Source organism: Excalfactoria chinensis, chromosome 1 (genome assembly GCF_039878825.1).
Source record: "Excalfactoria chinensis isolate bCotChi1 chromosome 1, bCotChi1.hap2, whole genome shotgun sequence".
Lineage (NCBI taxonomy): Eukaryota > Metazoa > Chordata > Aves > Galliformes > Phasianidae > Excalfactoria > Excalfactoria chinensis.
The window spans coordinates 35,944,758-35,966,598 of NC_092825.1; the positions used below are offsets into that span (position 1 = coordinate 35,944,758).

Sequence of the window (21,841 nt, forward strand, 5' to 3'; positions counted from 1 at the left end):
ACAGTTGCAGTTGGAGATTTCTTCCCCAAACTGAGGAGGTACTACTGTTTGTCATGACACTGTCATCTGTCAGCTCTAGACAACTGTGCTTGTGTTACGAGGCTACAAGGCACTATGCCAACAGAACTATGTTGGCAGACACTTAGACTAATCTCTGCATCCCAGCAGCACGGATATATAGCCGCATCACATTTACTTTATTGTCATTTACTTAAACAAGCATAAGCTTCTCTACAGACACAGCTCTATTGGTGAAAAGCTGTAGAGGCAGACATCTCTCCAAAGCTAACTCTTTGAATGTAGTACTCCTATCACTTGTCTCTACACAGGAATGTCAACACAGCCCTCCTTTCTACCTTTTTTTCATGGGTAGATTTAAGACTGTGAACAGCAGCTGCACCTTGACATGTGTGGCAAGAGGCATTCACTGGTATCACTGCTTGAGGCTGCCCTTGGGAGATGCACGGGAAGGCTTATGAGCACTAACAGCACAGCTTCCACTTCTCTAAATCCAGATGGCATATATATATATATATGTATATATATATATAAAACATACAATCACACACGCACTTTTCTAAAATACAAATCAGAAGGTTATTTCTCTGTTATTTGAACTGCTGTTGCCAGAAACACTGAATTACCAAGAAATACGGAGGCGCTCCAAGGCTCCACTTGCCTACTATAAAAATAGAAATGGGGATAAGAAATGTTGATCTTATCTCCACAGGACTTTAAAGACAGCACATGGGAAGTTAACCTTGCAAAAAGGAAGCAAGAAAACATAAAAACAAACTAGAGTACAAGCTTTCTAAAGGGTAATGTTTCAAACTTCCATACAGATGGCTTGAGCTGCCTTCACAACGTACTCTTTCTCAAAACTGAAAGGTCAGGAGACTGATAATCAACCACAAGCTTGGCCAGTTTTAGTAACTCTATAGGATGTACTCAAAGTTAGAACCTCCTTAAACCTCAAATCTTATCAAAACACCAAAGTTCACTGTTTGTCATAACATTTAAAGTACACTTTACTTTTAACCTCTGTTATAACGTTATTTCTAAAAAAAATAGAGTCCTATGCATGTACAAACTAACAATGGCATCGTCATGTGTTTGTCCACATTAGTAACCTAAAAATTGAAAGTTGTTTCTTCAGAAAGTGATTTTGCACAAGTGAGGCTTCAGTAAACACTGAGTCCTTCCCAGGCAAACCACATGAACTTTTCTCTGCCCCAGCCTCCCTTTACCTTCAGAAAGCCTGAGCTTGCACAACAGCACCAGCCATGTTACAGCTAGGAGTGAACGTCCTGGTGAGAAGCCCTTCCTTTCTGAAGGTCAGTTCTGGGCACCCAAAGAGAGCACGTAGCTATTGTATTACCTGACATCCACTCAGGCTCAGGGAAGTGAGTCCCAGCAAGGTGAGCTGGGAACGAGCTGACAGGGCATAGCCCTGAAGGCTGCCAGTGTGCCAGCAGTCCTCAGCTGCTAGCATCCTTGTGGGTGCCAGACTGCGCACGGTACCTACTCTGTCTCTTTCAGGGAACCTCATTTCCCCCCTCTAGAGGAATTACTCAATTAGCTTGCAACAGAAATGAGGAGTTTCTCAAGTAGTTCATGGGACACAAGTAGGCTTTTTGAGAATACTGAATCCACGCTACAAACAAGCCTTGTTTATTCACATCTTTAGAAGAAGCCTACTGTTTTGCCAAACTAATTTCCTCAACAGTCAATAACTCATGAGTACTGCAAGTCAGTTAGTCCAGCCATAGTACAGCAGCCACAGCCTCTTTCTGTCTCTGGCAAGCCTTGGGCAATTGAAAGCAACGCATTAACAGAAAACCTCAAACAAGTGAACTCTGTGCGCAATTAAGGAGGTGCAATAGAAAAATAACAAATTGAGTGGACTAAGTCAGATGTCAGTAAAGAAAAGAGGTCCAGCTGGAAGACAGCTAGTTGTATTTAAAAAAAAAAGTCAGGATTAAGTCCTGTAAGCTGCTATTTGCAGTGTGTGCAGAAACCAAAGGTGCCAGACAAATTACATCATACCAGCCAAGTTCAACTCACTAAAGACTGGGAAACTCAACAAGAATACATTCCCTGGTGGTTCTTTCAGGCTGCCGTTCTTGCCCAGAACAACTTGAGCGTTATTCTTTACTTAAACCAGAACCAACTAGCCCCCCAAAAAACCTATAGGAGCATAGAGTTCCACCACATGACTGTTAGATGTTTCAAATAATGGTTTCAGGTAGCTTGCTTTCATCACTACAAGAGGTTTGTAACTCTGCAGACCTCAGATGCCTAGTGCTTTTTCATTCACACCAATACAGAACTGGCTGACCAGTTTAAGAAGTACATGCTACAGTTTTCTCTGTACTTCTGTGATCAAATTCATGAAGTATTTATTATCCATTTTTCATTAGCATGGAAAGTGGCAATGAAATGAGGGGATGCCATGCACATTGTTAATATGGCATACAAACTTATTACAAACAGATGATATTATTCATGTTACAGAAAAATGACTTCCTGGGAAAGCTGAAGGTCAAAAAAATACCAGTTTCAACTGAGATGGGGAGCCCTGCATTAGAACATCAAGACAACCCATCTGTTTGATGAAAGACATTACTAGCCACTGAGCTCTCTAGGGAATATTTCTGTTATTGTAGGAGAACAACAATTAAGACATTTAATTTAATTTAAACTAAAAGCTAGAGTAGATAATTAAGATTGCCTACCCAAATGCAAGCAGAGAAAAACAATGAGTATGGGAAAACACTCAAGAAAGCTCTAGCATATTACAAAGACTGTCAAGGTGTGATGAAGGGACCCAAGGAGATAGCAGTCAGTGCAAGCAAGGCATCTAGGTTCCTCAGAGAAGCAAGGTGTCACTGGACCCTTACAGTCAGACCAAACCCATCTGTTCTGTTCCATTTTATCATGCAACAACAGGCTCGTCCACTATGTCCAAACAGCCGCGTATTCAACAGCCAGAAGCTCTCACTGCCACAGGGTTGGACAGGAACTGTTAGCAGAATCTTGAGTAAGACCAGTCAGAATTAAAGGGCAAAAAATTCAAATGAGCATTTGTGTTTCACAAAACAGACTTAGAACTTCTAACTTGTAACTGCTACACTGACTAACATGGTAAATACTCAGGTAGTCCCAAGGGAGTTGCACGTCTTTGTCAATGGCAGAAACAAGTTTCTTTGCTGACTATGGAATCTTCCAGTTAGCTAAAGCTATACAGTTAGCAAATATTGCCAGAAAAGCTGGCTTTGGTTCTTCCTCAGCTACGCATACCCCCCTTTCCCTTCATGAGCAATGTGTGAGTAACTGGGAGATTAGAAGTGACAGGTATTTCTCTTTTACAGCTGTATGTGCACAAGCAGGGTCAGGAGGAGGACACCACAAGTGAGATACCTTTAAAAACAACTCAGGAATCGGGTAAGACAAGTTAGGAGTTACTGTGAAAACATACACTACAGCATCTTCCCTCCCGATAGACTAACATTGCAAGATTTGGAACTCTGTACAAGAGGAAAAAAATACTCATGATACTGCTGAACCAAGCAGCACAGCATTATTAACCAATTAACTGTGACAGCTTGCTTGCAGCCCTTCAACCTGCCATTTTTGCTCTAATAACTACGAGTGAAGGCACCAGTTGCAGCCATTTGCCACTGCAACTACTTCACTAGTGCTTGCAAGCCTCTGCACAATACATGTTGCAGCACGCAAGCAAATTTCCACTCAAGTTCGCAATGTTAACTCCAGTTACATGATGAGAAAATTAATTCCTCAAAATAAAGCAGAATGATCACATACATAACTCATTTAATTTGTTAATAGTAACTGCAGGGCTTCCTTTCATTTGTGTGTAACGCTTCTCAGAGCTTTCACCTTAACTAGTCTGTAAATTGGGAAATGAAAGAAGAGTCAGCAGACAAATACTGAAATCCTTTAGTTCTGTAACATTTTGTTATTTAAAATACCAATATACAAGTAACCAAAAAGTTTACACAAGAAGAACAAAATACAGAAATACAATTTGAAGTCAGAACTGAACTATATCTCCTGTTTGTCTCTGCTACCGATCTGAACTCCCTGATCACGTTCAAAAAGGAGATTAACACACAATGCAGTCTTTGTTCTGGATGCCAAGATTCTGTAGCAGAAAACATACTAATTTCTGTTTACGATAATCTTCCCTTATTGGAAAAGTAACCCAGATGTTTAAATTCATATCTCAAAAATCAGAAGGTGGATTTATTCTAAACAAACTAACCAGTGTGGCCTGTTGCAGTATCCTGTATTCCATCACTGCTAAGGGGAAACCACCTCCCATGCTGAAAGGCAAAAAATGGAATCTTTATATATGAAAAGATTTGGAGCTTCTTAAAGTTGGGGCTCATCAGCCTAGGGAAGAAAAGGCTCCGGAGGGACCTTATAGCAGCCTTCCAGTACCTGAAGGGCGCCTACAGGGAAGCTGGGAAGGGACTATTTACAAGCACAGGTAGCAACAGGATGAGGGGAAACGGTTTTAAACTGGAAGAGGGTAGGTTTAGACTAGATATCAGGAAGCAATTCTTTACTGTGAGGAAGACACTGGAACAGGTCACCCAGGGAGTCTGTGGATGCCCCTGTCTGGAGGCATTCAAGGCCAGGCTGGTTGATGCTGTGAGCAACCTGTCCTAGAGGGAGGTGTCCCTGCCTGTAGCAGGGGGTTGGAACCAGGTGATCTTAAAGGTCCCTTCCAACCCAAACTGTTCTATGATTCCAAAGAGAGTATTTCTCTATGTTGGTACAAATACCAATTTCTTAACTATGCCAAACAAATAATACACAAATAGGGTTTAAGCAAAGTATTTTGGTGGCAGAGAGCACTTTAACAGCTGAGCAAGATCAACCTGCATACATCAAAGCATCAACTAAAGGAGAGGGTCAGCTGACTACTGAAGCTGCCACATAATCAAGCACAACCATATTGGCAGTTCTGCTATCTCCAAGACTCCCCACTACAGCACTAGTGCTTTTGACAAATTTGATTTAGAAAACATTCTTCCAGCCTTATCCAAGAAGTTAAAAAGGAACTACTTATGGTTTCATTGTTGTTTTTTTTGCTGGAACATCTGATGAATGCAATGTAGGAAATCCATTCACTCTGAGAAGCCGCTGGAATTCATAAAATATATTTAGCAGCTTCCTTGCTACCCCCAGCTCCATTTTTTTCCCCATACAAATGAAGCCATCCCCACATTGCAAACCCCCCAAACAACCAGTTTTCAAGGATCAAGTGGGCACTCACTAAAGAAAGAGCTCAATAATCAACTTTGATACATTCTAGTGCACAATCTAGATGTTACAATCAGTATTGAGACACACATGTAGTATATACACACAACTGGTTACGATGGGGCAAATGAATACCGATGAAGAATTAAAAGGTGTTTGTAACCATACGGCACACCTGTAGAAGGCCAAGGAATTCAAAGCTTACTTATAAGCTTTTCAAAGGCATTTTCTTCTGAATTTCACTCAACTGTGATTCTGGCAGCAGCAGAAGTACCTAACCAACTCATAACAGCAAAGAAGGAGATACGACAGCCAAGAGCCCAAGTCACTATGATCTCACCTGACAGAGGCAAGCACGTTCCTGGTGGCACTGCTTAGTACACACATGGAACAGAAGTAAGCACTCTGACTGGCACATCTTTCACATCCAGAATTGAGATTAGTAATTTCAAGAAGCAGAATATCACAGAATTAACAACTGTTTAAAAAGGCGAGGCGAGGTAGTTACAAGAAATAGTACTAAAATCTAAAGTACCATGCATTAGAAGCAATTCAAATGATCGCATTATTCAAAAGACTAACAAATTGCTCTGCAAAGATGCAAGTATAATGGCATGCAGCCCACTAAAGACTTCTATTCAACATGCAAAAGCAGTCAAGATCTGAACTGGATTCCTGGTGACAGAAACAATAAAAACCACAATCATTACAGACTTACAGCAATACATCCTTCATAAAAAGACTGCATTTGCTGCTGAACAGTGTGGCAGACTCAGGGCCTAGCAACATGAACATCTCAAGAAGAGAAATAGTTTCAATCGGACATTAAGAGCATTTCAGAGGTGAGCAATGAAAAGTGACATATAAATACACGTGGAAGCTAAAAGCAAACAGACTGAAAGCTGTTGTGGCTGTAAATAAGTATTGTGAGTATGTCTTTGATGGTTTGTTGTTTTGTTCTCTTCTTCTTGATGGAGTTTTTCTTCCTCCATCCCCACCCCCAAACTTAATCTCTCAATGCTTAAGCCAGCTTTTCAAACTAGAGACGTAACTAAAAGGAAGGTTTCCCTTACGGACAAAGTCATCCCCCAAGAAGCATAGAAAAACCACCACTATTTGAGCTAGTATTAAAGGCCATCTAGAACAAAGCCGTGGACTGAAACACATCTTACTGCAGATTCAGAAAAGGCAAATATTCATGATTCTATCCTGTTGCATCTTCCTGCATTGTTTTTAAACCACTGATTTTTCAGAAGGTCTTCATAGGAACCACCCACCAACTTCTGGGACACCTTCCAGGCACACCTGGTTTTCTAGACAAACACACCAAGACATCGACCCTACTATCCAGGTTAACAAAGTCAGGTGGTGCAGTGCACTGACCTCTGAGTGGAGCAAGGATCAGATAGATTACATTAACTACATTATAATCACTTCTGAGCTCAAAGTAATTTACAAATGAAAAGTGACCTACAAATATTAGTCACTGCAATGGTTTCTCAGATTAAACACCTCCTGTACAACACAGCTCTGCTCTATTACTTACTAACTGGTTCCTAAAGGGAAGCTAGATGGAAGGCAGCCCCCAGCCAGAAACCAACTCAGAAGACCCCACAGCTCTAGTGAAACACAGTCACCATTGAGGAGTCTTGTTTCCGGCTGCGAAGTAGAATCTTCTGTACAAGTGCCTGCTATTCCACAAATACAAAAGCAGCATTAATTCATGGAAGTAAAAAACATAGTTGAAGTTGCATTGAATGTTTTTACAAATGCAGAACAACTAATGGGTATTTCAGAAACACCTACATCTCCATTGTCAGCAACCTGTCCAACTCCTGAAGCTTTGCAAACAAGAATCAGACCTTCGACAGTTCTGTTTGAGACGCACCATGTTTGCAGCTGGATAAAAGGACTCTGACGATGAACTGGGTTACCGTCATAAGAACAAAAAGAAATAGATACTATAGACATCTTCATAATACCTGTTGGCCCACTGGAACAAACCGCCTTTCAACAAAAGTTCTGAACAAAAATTGCAGACAGAAGATCCTTGTCTTACTTCCCCAGAGATTTTCCCCTACTGAAACTCAAACCCTGAAGCTATTTCACTCCCCTGAAGGGATATAATCTCTGTCACAATGAATTAAATTCTCCCCGTTACAAGTGCTTCCATTTCTGGGAGCTAAGTGAATGTTTTACGCCAACACCAGCGACAGAAGAGTAAGCCAAAGTTTGCTTTAAGATCTGCAGCTCTGTTGGAACTTTAAAAGAAATGGTGTGTGCCTGGAAGGCTTGGGTCTCCCTCAGCGTCCTGGAAATTCTTACAAAAAGCTTCACAGTGTAAATAAATGCCTACAATGCTCCGCTTTCAGTTTCACTTGCGAACAGCTGACAATGAGAATGTGAGGTAGAAGCCAAGAAAAACCAGACCACCCACTTCAGTGCGCTTGCTAAGCACATCTCCATAACAATTCCCCTGCCTGCTCCCAGGAGCCCCCGGTCTGAGCAACAGCACAGCCAGCCCACGGCTGCTGCTAGCGCTTCCTGTAGCGCGAGGCTGACGGCACAACCGCAGCACGCTACTTCCGCACGTGTGCAGCAGTCCCAACACTTTGCTGCCCTGGAAATGTAAGAGGACCGGTGCTTTAAGAAGCAACGTGCACAAGGCCCTCCTGCATCCGCAGATAAACAGTCCCTGATCACCAGAAGCCAAAGCACACAGTGTGCACAATACAGGAAAGGAGACTGCCGGTAAGTACCTCCCACACAGCAGGGAAGGCACACAAACACAGGTTTAGCTGGGGTTCGTTCTAAGCACTGGTAACAGCATTCTCAGGTAGCCCAAGCCTTGAGTACTAAGTTTTTGCCTGGTAGAAGCATCTACATCACCCAATTCCAGCGTGTGCAGGCTCCGAATTTTATTCTGACCTAAAAGTTAAGACAATTGGAAGACTCACAAGAGAATGGAGACCATTCAAGCTCATTCTCATCCATTAAGCAGGTCACTAAGAAGGTTACAGCAGAACACACCTATGGCTGCACACAGCCTCCAGCCTTTGCTCTTCTCTCGAGCTTTATTTCATGACTGCAGTGGAAACTAATCAGGCACTACCTCTTGTCCAACAGATACGGTACCACTGTCATACCGAACTCCAGCCCAGGGTGCGGGGACACAGCGCATCACATAGCTGCGTTCTACTCTTACCTTCCTCGAGGGAAAACAGAGTAGGGGCTGCTGGCACACTGCACGGTGCTCCAAACGCCAAATGGACACGCACAGAACTGCAGCGTGCCTGGGGATGAACTGTGCAGATGCTGCCATGTTATCAGTGCATCAGCGTGCAGAGGGTCTGCACTCACTTTGGGCAACAGACAGAAAAAAAGCTGAAATGCTAAAAGCCTCACGAGCAAACGTCCCCCAGCATTTAACGCGGAGCAGACGGACCTGCGTGGCACACAGGTAGATAGATATGAATACGAAACACACAGGTAGATAGATATGAATACGAAACACACAGGTAGATAGATATGAATACGAAACACACAGGTAGATAGATATGAATACGAAACACACAGGTAGACAGATATGAATACGAAACATAGCCCAGCCGCAGCTCCCAGCTCCCTACGGCAGTTCCCTCGCCACTCGGCCACCACCCGCCTGCCGACAGCGCCAGGCGCACCGGGCCGAGGCGGCGGTCCCCGGGCACGGCCAGCAGCAACACCCGCGGACGAGCGGCGGGAGCGGCCCCGGCTCCCGCCCGGCACCGCGCGGCAGCCCCCGCCCCGGCGCGGGGCCCGGCTCCCGCCGCCGCCATGTGCGCCCGCCGCCCTGCCTCCCTTCCGGCCTCCATCCCTCCCGGCCGCCCCGGCCCGCTCGGCGCCCCGCCGCCCCACGTGCCGCCGCGGTCCCGCCTCCCGCCGAGCGGCGCGGCCCGGCCCGACTCGGCCCTCCGCGGGCCGCGGAGCCGCACGCGGAAGGCGGAGGCGGGCGGCGCTCCGAGCGGTGCCGGCGCCGCCAACACGCTCCGCGGGCCGCGCAGCGCACGGCGCGGAACCGGGCCCTCGGCCTCCCCGCGCCCCCCCACGCGGTACCTGCGCGGGCCGGGACCGGCGGTGACTCAGGAGCGAGGCGGAGGCGCCGCGCGGCTGGCGGTAAAAAGACCCGAGCTCCCGCCGCTCGCGCTCATATAGAATTAACGTCACCACGTCACCCCCCTCCCCCTCCTCCGCGCGCCACGGTCTCCTGGCAACGCGCGCGCGCCCTCTTCGCGCTCCCGCCCGCCGGGCGCGCGCAGGCCGTTGGCCGAGGCGGTTGTGGCCGGGCCTGCCCTGCACCGCCGGGATCCGCTCGGCACGGCACGGCACGGCACGGCACGGCACGGCACGGCACGGCACGGCACGGCACGGCACGGCGGCGCCGAGGGAAGGCCCGGGCCGAGGCCGTGCCGGGTGCGCGGCGCTCCCCTCAGTGCGGGTGTTGCTCTTTGTGCCGCTGCGCGCCCGGCTGGCGCGTCCGAAGGCAGCGAAGAGCGGTGCTCTGTCACGCGGGGCGGGTTCGCTAGAGCAGGTAAAAGCCTGTACACAAAGGCTGCGGTTTGCGGCACCGCAGGCAGCGGCAGCCTGCCTAGAAAGGCTGAGCTGGGAGCTGCCGTGCGCGAACGCTGCTTCGTCGCTTTTGGCCTTGGCCGAGTTGGGCTGCCGGGGGCAACCGGAGCACAGCCCTCCGGTCCTAAACGAATGGCTGACCCCGAGCGGAGCCTCGATGGAAACCGATTCTTTCTGGGGCTTCTCTTCCACGTGTGTGGACCTGAGCAACAGCATCTCTTGGCACACTTGCAGGATGCACCCATCATCTGCTCTGAGCTGGTCATCCATGAGCCTCTTACCTTCACTCGGCTGGGACAAGCCTATGAGTTGAGCCATTACTGGGGGCAGTCGGGATGGATGAACACACAGGGCTATGGCAGAAGAACTGTAAGGATGAATCACTTATCAAATGCTTAACGTGTGGTCCTACATTGTACTGAATTCTGGCACCTGTCTAGTTTGCAGTCTAAACAGAGCTTTGGAAATAATGGAAGTTGCAACAGACAGCAAAAGAAGAGAAAGTCGTGATCTGCCTGATCGCTACAGTGCCATCTGTGTTAACGACTGCAAAAGATGAGGGATCCTTTCTTCACTGTACGCTGCCACACCAGTTTTGCTGAAGTGTTTTCCAGTGAAATCTCAGGCCCCAAAAGCAGACGTGGTAAAAATAAAACTATATATAGCCCATCTTCAAGAGCAAGGTTCGTGCAGAAGATGCTGCTCCCCGGCACAGTGAGTTTGAGGAGGGGAGACTGTAACAGCACACGGTTTGCCATAGGAAGAAACCACAGAAAGGAAAGGAGTCAGAGGAAGGATCCAGGCACAAGGTTGTGCAGCATAGTCTAAGTGAGAGACAGGTTCAGATAACATGTGGTTCTAAAATAAAAGTACCTGTAGCCTCCTGTAGCTCCAATTTTATAACCATGCCAGTTGCTAATTTGCTTGTCTGAGGTGTCCAACGCTTGTTAATATGAAGAGAACAGAAACGTACGGAAAGCATTTAATAAAAACAAACGATTGGTATTTATTGCAACACTGATTATGTTTCATTGCAGACATTCCCTTTATGCAATCAGCTAAAGTGGCAATCAGCTGTAAACAAGCAATGCAGGAAGGGTTAGATTCACAGGAAGGCTGGCCTGGCTTGTTTTCCAGCAGCCTGCACCTCATGACTTTCAGAGCAGTGAGGCAAGCCCGTGACCCCTCTATGGAGTGGGGTACATTAGAGATAAGATGCACAAAAGCCAGAAGCATTGAGCAGAGGTTAAGCTAGCTGACAGCAGAGGTCAAGGAGTAAGGACAAGTCTAAGCCCTCAAAAGAGATTAAAACTTACCTCTAGGCTGGAGGGAAAGGCCTTTTCATCCAAAACTCAGAGCTGAGTATTGTCTCAGTATTGCACCGAAAGACAAAAAAGGGAAAGGAATTCAAATCACCTGAGAATGCACTAGATGCCAGTGAGGGTTTTCTTATGTCTTGTAAGTAAACTTTTTTAAAGCTTTAATACACATCTGTGAGAAACATGCATTGAATGAACAAAGACACAGCGATTTTCACAGCGATTTTCACAGACTTGCAAAGCTTTGGTAAGAGACAGTCCCTATAGTGTGGCTGCTAGAGCAGGGCTCCTGGGGATAGTGACTGGAGGTGAAATCTCTGGTGCCAATCAGAAGAGGAGTTTGAGCTGTCTCATCCACACACTGCTTGAGTATCTTACTCATGGAGCTATTAAATATCAGGGAATCTGATCTGTCCCTTGAGTACACAGACCTTATCAGTTGTGCTCACTTTTGAGCTCTTCTCTCTGCAGCTCGCATCGCTGACTTGCACATTTGCTGTGGGTAGAGGCTCACAGCAGCACTTGTCTCTAGGAGGAGACTATGAGAACTCTTGGGGACAGAGTGTGAGCGTGAGTTTGTACCTGGAGGGGCCTGGAGAATATCAAGCTCTGAAGTTTTGCAGAAGGCCCATCAGTATTTGTCTAACAGCCTGTCACTGGAAATAGGTTTGACACTCGCATCCAGGCTCCATCCTCCTGAGCACAGCGTGCATCCTATGTCCTTGAACTATAGTAGTCAGGCCATAGCAAAGCTAAAGCTACACTGCTTTGGTTAGGGAAAATGTGTAGGTCATGGAGCTCTGTATGCTTCTTATCAAGAACTTTGTGACAGGGGCCTGTTTATCATTTAACCTGTTTTCAGCCCCTCATATTAGCAGAATATGCAAAGTTATTTAGCATGGACCCGGATCTGATTACATGGATACCTTGTTATCCCTTCTGAGTACTAGGTTCACCTGGCACCCAACGAAGGTTCAGTTTCACAGGACTGGGGCCCTGCTCAGCACTGAAAACTTGTGATGCAGGAAAGGCTATGACCACATGTTCACTTCTGACCTTAGCTGATTTCAGATCAGCTCACCCCAACAGTTCTACACAGCACAGATTGCCCAAAGTTACCCTCTCTGGAAACCAGCTGGCAGTGCACCTCATGTGAGTACTGAGTTACAGTGAGGGATGGTGTGAGTGCTCCTTTTCTGCTTCTGTCTGTGGCAGCTCGTTTAGTTATGATGGCCATGGAATTTATCATCAGCCACTGGAAATGAGAATGCGCTCACTGAACTATTTACAGAGCAAAAAGCCTGAGGTTCCCCAAGCGCCACAAAGAAATGCCTTTTCCTCAGTGCCATTTCAAACCCAACGAAATGTGGTGCAGAAGTACTAGATTTACCAGTGCACAATGAAAACAGTGAATCCAAAATATTGCTTAGAAAACACTGGATTGCAAGAAGCATTTTTTTTCAGCTCTTAGAGAATGACAATTCCAAATTACGTGGCTAACCAATAAATGACACAGCACAAAGCTGCTGTTATCTCCTCCACGTATCTTTCATTTTTTTGAGGAACTACTTGTTTTGTAAAGGAAAGCACGTAAGCCCAGAAAGCAAGTGATAGCTTTTAAACAGTGCCACAGACAGCATAGGAAGTTCTGCTGAACTGTCGCATGGCAAGTCATGCAAATCCCCACGCAGAGCTGAGTGAACACCTCTCACTGATTTCTGTTTTGCACTCACTTCTACTTTTGTGATACGAGAGCAAGTTTTTTTCCCTAGGGAATGTATTTTCTGGCAGGGTAGCAGCAAACTGAAGAAATCCATTGTAGGTAACGTTTGCGATGCTGTAATAAATGGCAAATAAAAATGACATGGTTTGGAAAAAAATGCTGAAATGTGATGATGCGCTTTTTGACATAATAAACCTTCAGCACCTTTCATCCCTTAATATTTTTAACTCTCCAGGGATTAAATCGTGACTCTTGTCTTACATTATAGAGATTGCTCATAGATCCAGTGGGTATAAATCAAAAGTAGCGGGAAAAAAACCCAACAAGACAGCCGATGAAATAGGGGTACAGTGTGCAGAGATAAACTGTGGGAAAAAGGTAAATGGTAGAGATATATTGAAATCAGTGACAATATGGATGAATAAGTACTTCAGAGCTAATACAGAAGTTAAAATGTCAAGTACAGCGTACCTGGTGTTTTTAGGGTCATTGTTGGGGGCTGAAAATTACTACTATTATTATTATTACTATTATTATTATCACCATCATCATCATTATTAAAATTATTATATTTTGCTCATCATGAAATAATTCTGACAGAAAAGAGGAGAGGAGAGGAGAGGAGAGGAGAGGAGAGGAGAGGAGAGGAGAGGAGAGGAGAGGAGAGGAGAGGAGAGGAGAGGAGAGGAGAGGAGAGGAGAGGAGAGGAGAGGAGAGGAGAGGAGAGGAGAGGAGAGGAGAGGAGAGGAGAGGAGAGGAGAGGAGAGGAGAGGAGAAATACACAATGCTGCTAACTGAAATATTACTGTAGAATTGACTTTTTATTTAATAAGTTGTATGTGGAAGCTGATAAATTATTAATTTATTACATTGGAGCAAATCTTTTCATAATGCATATAAAGTAGTTAAATCATTACATAAAAGACATTAAGTATAAGAATGTAGTCTCTTACAGTTCTTGTTAAGGCCAGCCTTAACATATCGTAACTACAATATGACAGCGAAACTCTATTCAGGCAGGTGACTGTTTACAGTGTCATTGGTTACTTCACTTGATAAAATGCCATGAAGTCTCATATAGTGATTGTTTTGCTGTGGTCTTGTAAAGATATGATATACTGCCCAAAGTCTGCACAACTTCCCCGTGGTTACCTTATAAATGAAAAGCTCAAGGTCACTCCCTTAAAGTTCTCTGGTTCTTTGGTGTTTGTAGATTTCATGGTTTGGAGTTCTTCCTTTTCTTTCTTTTTTTCTTTTTTTCCAGGGTAGCAGAGTGTGCTATCCACTGCCAGAACTCTCTGTTACTGCTAAAAATGCCCACAGAAGCAACCCCTGGCAGGAATGAGATATATATATTCAGCTCCGGTTTGGGCAAGAAATGGCTTTCCTGTGCCATGAACAGTTCTGAGCCCTATGGAAAAAGTAGCGTTCCAAGAAGGGAGGAGAAGACAATATCCTAATCCATGGGCTGTGATCCTTCCCTTCCCTTTCTCTCCACAAAATCACAGATGGTACAAATCCAAACATTCTATTTATATCAACTTTGATTGCTTTATTCTGACTTTTTACCACTTCAATATGCCTTTGCTTGCATTCATTCTGTTTTTGCAATTAAAAATCAAGATAAATCCCAAACCTTGCATTTTATTATTTTTAAAAGTCGAAATGACACCCTGACAATTTTAGGACACTTTGTCCCACGCTGCTTTTTTAATCCAGTTGAAACACTCACCAAGACTAACTCTTTTGGATGAGCAATTTCATTTTCAATGAATTGGCAATTACCGGTTTAATCTCTGACCTTGCCCTTCAATAAAAAACTCTCAGCAGCTCTAGTCAGCACGATCTGACACAGGAGAGTTAGTTCCTTCCTCCCTGGCAACTTGATTTTTCAGAAGATGGTGAATTCTAGTAAACACAGACACAAAAGCAGGCTACTTACTTTTCCCAGTATATTTTTGTAAGACTTTGGGTTTTTTATCATCAACACAGACAATATTTTTGCCCAAAGACTAAACATCACAAAACATCACAGAGTACAGGTTGAAAGGATTGCAGATATTCAACTTCAGTCAGCAAAAATCTTAAGGCTTTATATAATTTAGTGTCTCAAAATTATAGTTTGAGACACTGCAGCACTTCAGGTGGCTGACATTCAAAGACTGATCACTCACATACCTAAAGCTGTCTGAAGAATGTCAAGGAAAAGATATGAACCAGCTCCATTATGTTGAAGTAAATTTGTAAGAGAAGGTAGATATTTAAATCTTCTTTGCAACGTCATTTTCTATCTTTAATCTTGCACGGCTTCCTCTATATCATTAACCTTAGGCTGGAGTTGGACAGTAGAAAGAGGAAAGGGAAGAGTATTCAGCTAAAGATCTAAGAGTTTTTGTCAACACTGCAGTATCTGGCATTCTCTCTGCTTGACCCATCCCACCCTGTTGCTTCAGTCCTTGGGCAGAAAGGGCCCAATGTAGTGACCTGCCCTCATGTCTAGGGAGGTTTGCTGCTTGGTGATTCTCAGATCCAGGATGCTGCTGAGGTCTGACAGTCAAACTATTTTCTGTTGCTCACCAATGATGTTCTGGGGAGACCTGGAGTTTATTAAGCATTGCTTTGGGCAAGGGCATGAAGACCCCAGTGGAGTGCTGTGAGGCCACTCTCAATCATCTTTGAAGGGTCAAAGATCCTCTCTGCTTAGCCCATCTGAGACTTGGCTGGAGTGGTGAGTCCAGATCTGGCATCCCCAGTACAAGAAGGACACAGACATAGCAGATCAGGTCCAGGAAGGAGCCACAAAGAAGGCTAGGCACTGAAGTGTCTCTCCTGGGAGAAAGGGTTGAACATTCAGTTTGTGTAACCTAGAGAAGGCTTGGGAGTAATCTTATCAAAGTCTGTGAACATAAGATGGAAATAGACCAGACTCTTCTCAAAAGCACTCAGTAAAAAGAAGAGAGGTAATGGGCACCAATTGAAGAAAGGGAAATTCCACTTAAACATATGAAGAACTTCTTCACTCTAAGAGTGATCCAACACTGGAAAAGGTTGACCAGAGGGATTATGGAGTCTCCAATTGTGGAAACATTGAAACCCCAATTGGACACAGCCTGCAGCAGCCTTTTCTAACTGTTCCAGCTTCGAGGAAACTCTTCCAAGTTCCCTTCCAGACTTGACTTTTCTGTGATATTTACGGAAAAGCTTTGTTGCATTTGATGCTTGGGGAGGTAAAGTTAAGGAGCTATGAAAAACATCCCAGTTAAATTGCAATGAATAATGCAATGTAATGCCATTAATTTTAAACTGCTACAACAGTGACACAGCACGTATAACATAAACAGCACTCACACATCTGCCTGAGTAATTACAAAATGTTCACATAGAAGGCAGACCTAAATTATTCTCCATGATTTGCATGGCAGATTTGCATGGAGACAAAAAGTCTTCCTATCTGGGGAAGTGAAAGTTGGCTAAGTTGTCTGCTGCTTATTTATTTGGCTTCTAGTTATAAATACAGCACTTCTGTGTTCTGCAGAAGAGCGGATTGCTTCTGCGCCATTTAATCTTATCATCTCTGTGCATTTTGTGTCATATACATAGGCTCATTTCAGCAATTTTCTTACAAAGCATAACCATTTAAAAGTATTGATGAAAATGGTTTATGTGTGGCCTTGCTTTGTTGCCTAATGTTGCTGCTTTTCCTTTTCATCTTTCTGTGTCTTCCAGTATGACAAACAGACCTGCCAGTCTTAAAAACTCTGTGATATTGCTTCATTAGATGAAAAAAGATGAAGGGCAGAAATGGGGCAGCAAAATACAGGGAAGTTGCGCAGGATGGATGAAGAGCAAAGAGAGGAAGTTTGATGAGATCTCTGGGATTTGCTACCCACAGTAAGAAACGCCTTGAAAAATAAGGGGTGGAATTAATTCCACTTAACTTCAGATGTCCTCGGGTACAGTATCTCAGCTTCCTTGGCTGGTCTTAATAGTGGACGAAGATAAGCTCTCATACAGTGCCATTCACCTGGCCTATTCTAGTTGTCTACTTGAAAGTGAGATGGCTTGTTCACTAGGAATGCCTTCTTCTGCCTACTAACAATACAAAAGACTGGCTCGGATGAATGTGTGTCCATTTACCGAATCTACACAAATTCTCTAGCAGTGTTTTGAACACCTGAAATGGAAGCCAAACAGCAGGAACAGGCTGGGTGGTTTGTACTTGTCAGAGCTCATGCCTACAGTGTGGTGTCACAGAGCATCTGGAACGCAGTTGTTTCAGATCACCCACTATTTGTATTTTGCATGCTATTTGCTAGTGCTGTTTTTTCCTTTGTATTTTGGTGCCTGGATCTGAAATGCTAGGAGAATATATGGCATCTGGTTGTTTGGCTCAGGTTTGGGCCTGTCAAGGTGGCATCTACTCCCAAGGTCACCTGGTTGCCTTCAGTGACCACTTGGGCCCCGTTTTCCTAAAATGCTTTGGACTGACTTGCTGAGACCTGATGGTAGCTGCTAAATTCCTGGCGTGGCCAGATGTGCAGATCTTGTCAGATGTGCTGCTCCTTTCCTTTGCATCATTTTGCCTCCGTTGTTTTGGAGTAGATGTGGTCCTGGTCTTCATGATACCTTTTCTTGTCAATGTAGCATGCCAGAAGCTCCAAACCTTAACATTATAAATGTCTGAAAGGCAAGAAAGATGACCAAGGTTCCTGAAAGGGTTAGAAGGCAGCCTTTGGCTGCTATAGAGAGTATGTGTTTTGGGGGGGAGCATGCTGTAGTAAGCTAGGAAAACTTTGTTATATAGCATCATTAAAACATGGAGAATTCATCCAAATGAGATGCCACAGGGGCTAACAGGTGGTCTGATCCATCAGTGAAGCTATGCAGAGAGAAAAGACAGAAACCAGACTTGATAATCCAAATAGGTACTTGTTATAAAAACTTATCGAAAGAAAAAATCATTTTGCAAAGGCTTGTTTTCCAACTCCAAAGGAATAAGTGATTGTGGGTAAAATAACGAGGAGCTCCAAAGTGGTGAAAAGTGGTTTTCTGCAAATCCCTAAGGAGATTCTGAGAGAAACTTTTCCTTTGTGTCGCAAGCCCAAGTACCAATTCTCTGATTACTTCCTAATAGCTGATCAGCCGGTCATGAATTCACTGCTAATGCACAGCGAATAATAATCTGATTTCAACATACATAATTTATAAGCACCAGCCATCACTAACAATACAGCCGTGGTTAAGAATGATTCCCACCTTCAATTTAGGAAGGGACAGGCATAATGGAATTTGTTCTATAAAAGTGAGATGTTCTCTGTAAATGCAGGATTATATAAATGAATTATATGACGAGCCTTCAGTAAATTGCAGAAATATAGAGATTTTTTTCTTTTAGTTCCTAATCTATTAATCTGTGCATGAAATAAACTGCATTCCTGAGCTGTGACACTTAGACTAACGTGTTATTTTAATGTTATCTGTTCATAAATAGGATTTTAATGTTATCAGTGGCATTCCATAGATCGATATATTGGATACCATAAAATAGTAACATAAACACGCACTGCTACAAACTTCTATATGCTATACATGTTATCATGCCACCTTACAGTCCTTTATTTTTTTTACCTTGTTCCCTATTGATGTTTAGTTATGAGTATTGCAGATGTGTCACATTACAGAATGGTTTGCAACATCAAAGTGGAATTATTTGTGTCAGAGCGATAGCAATGCAATAAATAAACCACATATTAATGGGATATAAATTCATAGGCATGCGCTGCTCCAGATATTTATAGATGTCTAGAATGCCCCCAGCCCTAGTTCAGTCTGAATGGTAAAATACTAATTGACAAAACACTGCTTTGCAAACGTACGTTCTTGACATTCAATGAACTGGAGGAATCCTGCTTCATTAAATTGAGTCTGCTATTGCTTACTCCAAAAATATCTGAATCTCCAGCTATTCCTCCCAAATCCCAGGAGGCAGGCAGGCAGTAGCCTGCCACCTGGATGCTTCCCAGTCTCTGAGGATCTCATTAGCTGCTGAGCACACCAGCCACTTTCCTGTTCTTTTTGCTCACATTCCCACTCCTAACCAGTGCTCTGAGCCCAGCCCTGGCAGTGTTTTGTCTAGGAACAAAATGTGCAACACAGACTGCTGCACCTCCAGATCTTGGCTTGGCCTCTGAGCTCAGTCTTGAGTTGCTCTTGATCTGTGGTGCCACTGAATGTGGGGTGGCCACAGCTGAGAGCCAGCTCAGACCTCTGTCCCAAGGGGCTGGCATTGGTTCTGCACTGCAGCTCGGTCCATCTCGACACATAGCTCCAAACACAGTTGGCCTTCAGTTCCTCTAATCAATAACAGATCAGTTTTCCAAGGTCTGACTACCTCATTACAATTACACATAGTTTATAGTCCTACAGTCAAACTGAAAACATCTGCTAGATGGAGGCTGGGAAGGCCGAGGCATTGAAGTGCATCTTCAGGGACTTGTGGGCTGTGGGTGAAGATGTGCAGTTTTATATAACATGAAAATAATAACCGTTCTCTGTTTGAATCTCTTTACTAGCTCTTTTGTCTCCTATTCTGTGAGGAAGGCAAGGCATCTTCTCACAGAAGTGCTTACTTCTTCATAGTACGTGAATTATTTTCTCCTGAGAGCCGCAGGCAGTCCAGAGAGCACCTCTGCTGCCATTAAACCAACACAGTCAGGTAGCAACCACCCCTCCCAGCACTCCCTGTTGGCAGCAGGCAGCACACGTGGTATTTACAAGAAATGATTCCAGAGGAAAATGCCCAGCCTTCTGAAGCTCCCACAGGTTGTCATACAGCGGCACAAGTATTTAAACATTGGAAATTACTGACTGGTACTTCAGTAGTCATAATAAAGGACACATTAGACTTAGTTAAAATGGGAGAAGAGCTTCTCTGGAAGTAAAAATGTGTGGCCTCCTGAATTTTAATTCACTAGCTGCAACTACTACTTGCACCCTATGTGCATATACATACCTTCTTTACTCTCAGTGCCTTACTCATCACTGTGCTTTGTGGGGTTACTTGCTTGTTTTGTTTTGTTGTTCTTTTGCCTTCAGAGTGTTCTGGAAAGAGCTGTGAAGCACAGGCGGTGATGGATGATTGTAGGCTTGCTGTCCTTCTTTGTACGTTGCTCAGCAAAAAAAAATTAATGAAGCTGGCTCCTGAACTGTGAAATGTCGTTCCCGTGTTGCTTTCAGCTAGGTGTGATACTGTCAAGACTGGCTGATGGGCTGGGAGAGGTGTCTGCATGCTCCAGAGGACCTGCAAAAAAGGCAGCACCGAACATCCCACACAGCCATTGCACAGGGACAAAATCCTCCAGAATTAAAGTTCACCCAGGAGCCTGGGGACTCAGCATGGCTCTTTCCCACTCTAACAGTGTGTGCTTTCTGACACAGGTAAACACACATGGCACAGGACAGCAACAGTTTTTAAAGGGAACTTTAATTTGTCAGAGGCTGACAGCAAGCAGGAGGCAGAAGATGCCTTGCAAAGGAGAGAGTGGTGCATTTTTGCCCTGATCTTTAGATGCACTCCTGCATAGATCCTGAACTGAACTGCTCACTGTCTTTCAGTGGTACCTGGAATTGCTCCCTACTTTGACTTTTCATCCTGTTAGTTTGCAGCTTAGTCTTAATTTCAACTGGGGCAGAATTGCTTTCTTCAGAGTGTCGGATATGATGCTATGTTCTGGTTCTAGGAGAAAAGCGGTGTCAGTAACACATTAATGTTTGTAGCTGCTGCTAAGCAGTGTTGTACAGAGCCAAGGCTTTTCACAGCAAGGGCCCAAGGAGCTGGGAGGCAACAGAATTAGGACAGCTGACATAAACTAGTCAAAGGGATATTCCATACCATGTGACATCATGCAGAAGGACTTTTGAAGGGGTGGGAGTGCATCTGCCTTTCTTTTGGTGCTCAGGTCCTCTAGCTGGGGATGGCCGGAGGGATGGTGAGCAATTGCTTGTGCATCACTTGCCATATAACTTGTTAGGTACACTTTTATAGGTAGCTATATTTGTCGTAACTGTTATCCTTTTCATTTTCCCTATCTTAGCAAATAGTTTTATCTCAACCCTTTTTTTCATTCTCTCTCCCATCTCACTGGGAAGGAGAGGAGTGAGTGAACAGCTGTGTGGTGCTCATCCATATGCAGCCATTGTTTAATGCCACTGAACAATATAATTGAAGTTTTTTCTTCCTTAGTATGGTTGTGTTTGTTTTATCTGCCTCATCTGCTTTAGTCATGTTTGCTGGCAGTACACAGTCATTAAGTGGGTCACTTGGAGCAGAAATGCACTGCACCTTACTAAGTAATGGCATGCCATCAGCTACTCACACACAGTTCTTCCCAGTTCTCTCCCATATTGACTACAATGATGCACTTATCTTCGTGGGCAGATCACAAGTGCTGCTCTGCTCCAGTGTTTCTGTTTACCAGGAGACGTTATGTGTTACCTTATATAATAGATTATTTCAATAAATTGTTTTTTCCCTGCTAGAAATAAAATTTCTGCTTGTTGCCCTGTTGACTTCAGCTGACACTGCTTCTGTCTCCTCCTCCTTTCTGCAGTATCCTGGTATGCCTCAGGTCATCAAGTAGACAGGTGGCTACTAATGGCCACCCTAATGTTTTGTATATAGGCTGTGTATCCCTTTCTTAACTCAATAAGCATGACATGCTTTTCCTACAGTTTCCTAGAACCGTTCAGTTTCTAGAAGTCTCTTGATCCTGCATTTAATCTGTACTTTACATTCAGGCTGTCTGTGAAAAACAAGGGTCGTTTTGCTGGTGCCATAAATGGAATGTACGATGGTGAAAAATATACAAGGGGCAAGCTCTATTTTAAGGTATCTCCAGTT

General features: G+C 44.2%; 1 protein-coding gene across 3 annotated transcripts in view; it reads right to left on the minus strand.

Annotated features, from left to right (window-relative positions):
* The window catches only part of NAP1L1 (nucleosome assembly protein 1 like 1), a 30,944-nt gene extending 21,418 nt beyond the window's left edge, over positions 1–9,526 (minus strand). For 2 of the 3 annotated variants that reach the window (XM_072328930.1, XM_072328912.1), the window contains exon 1: positions 9,388–9,526. The gene's annotated coding sequence lies outside the window, so the exon portion shown is untranslated. Of the gene's footprint in view, positions 1–6,838; positions 6,859–9,387 lie in introns of those variants that run through there. The other variant, XM_072328920.1, reaches the window with a different exon arrangement.
* Positions 9,527–21,841: the final 12,315 nt, after the last annotated feature.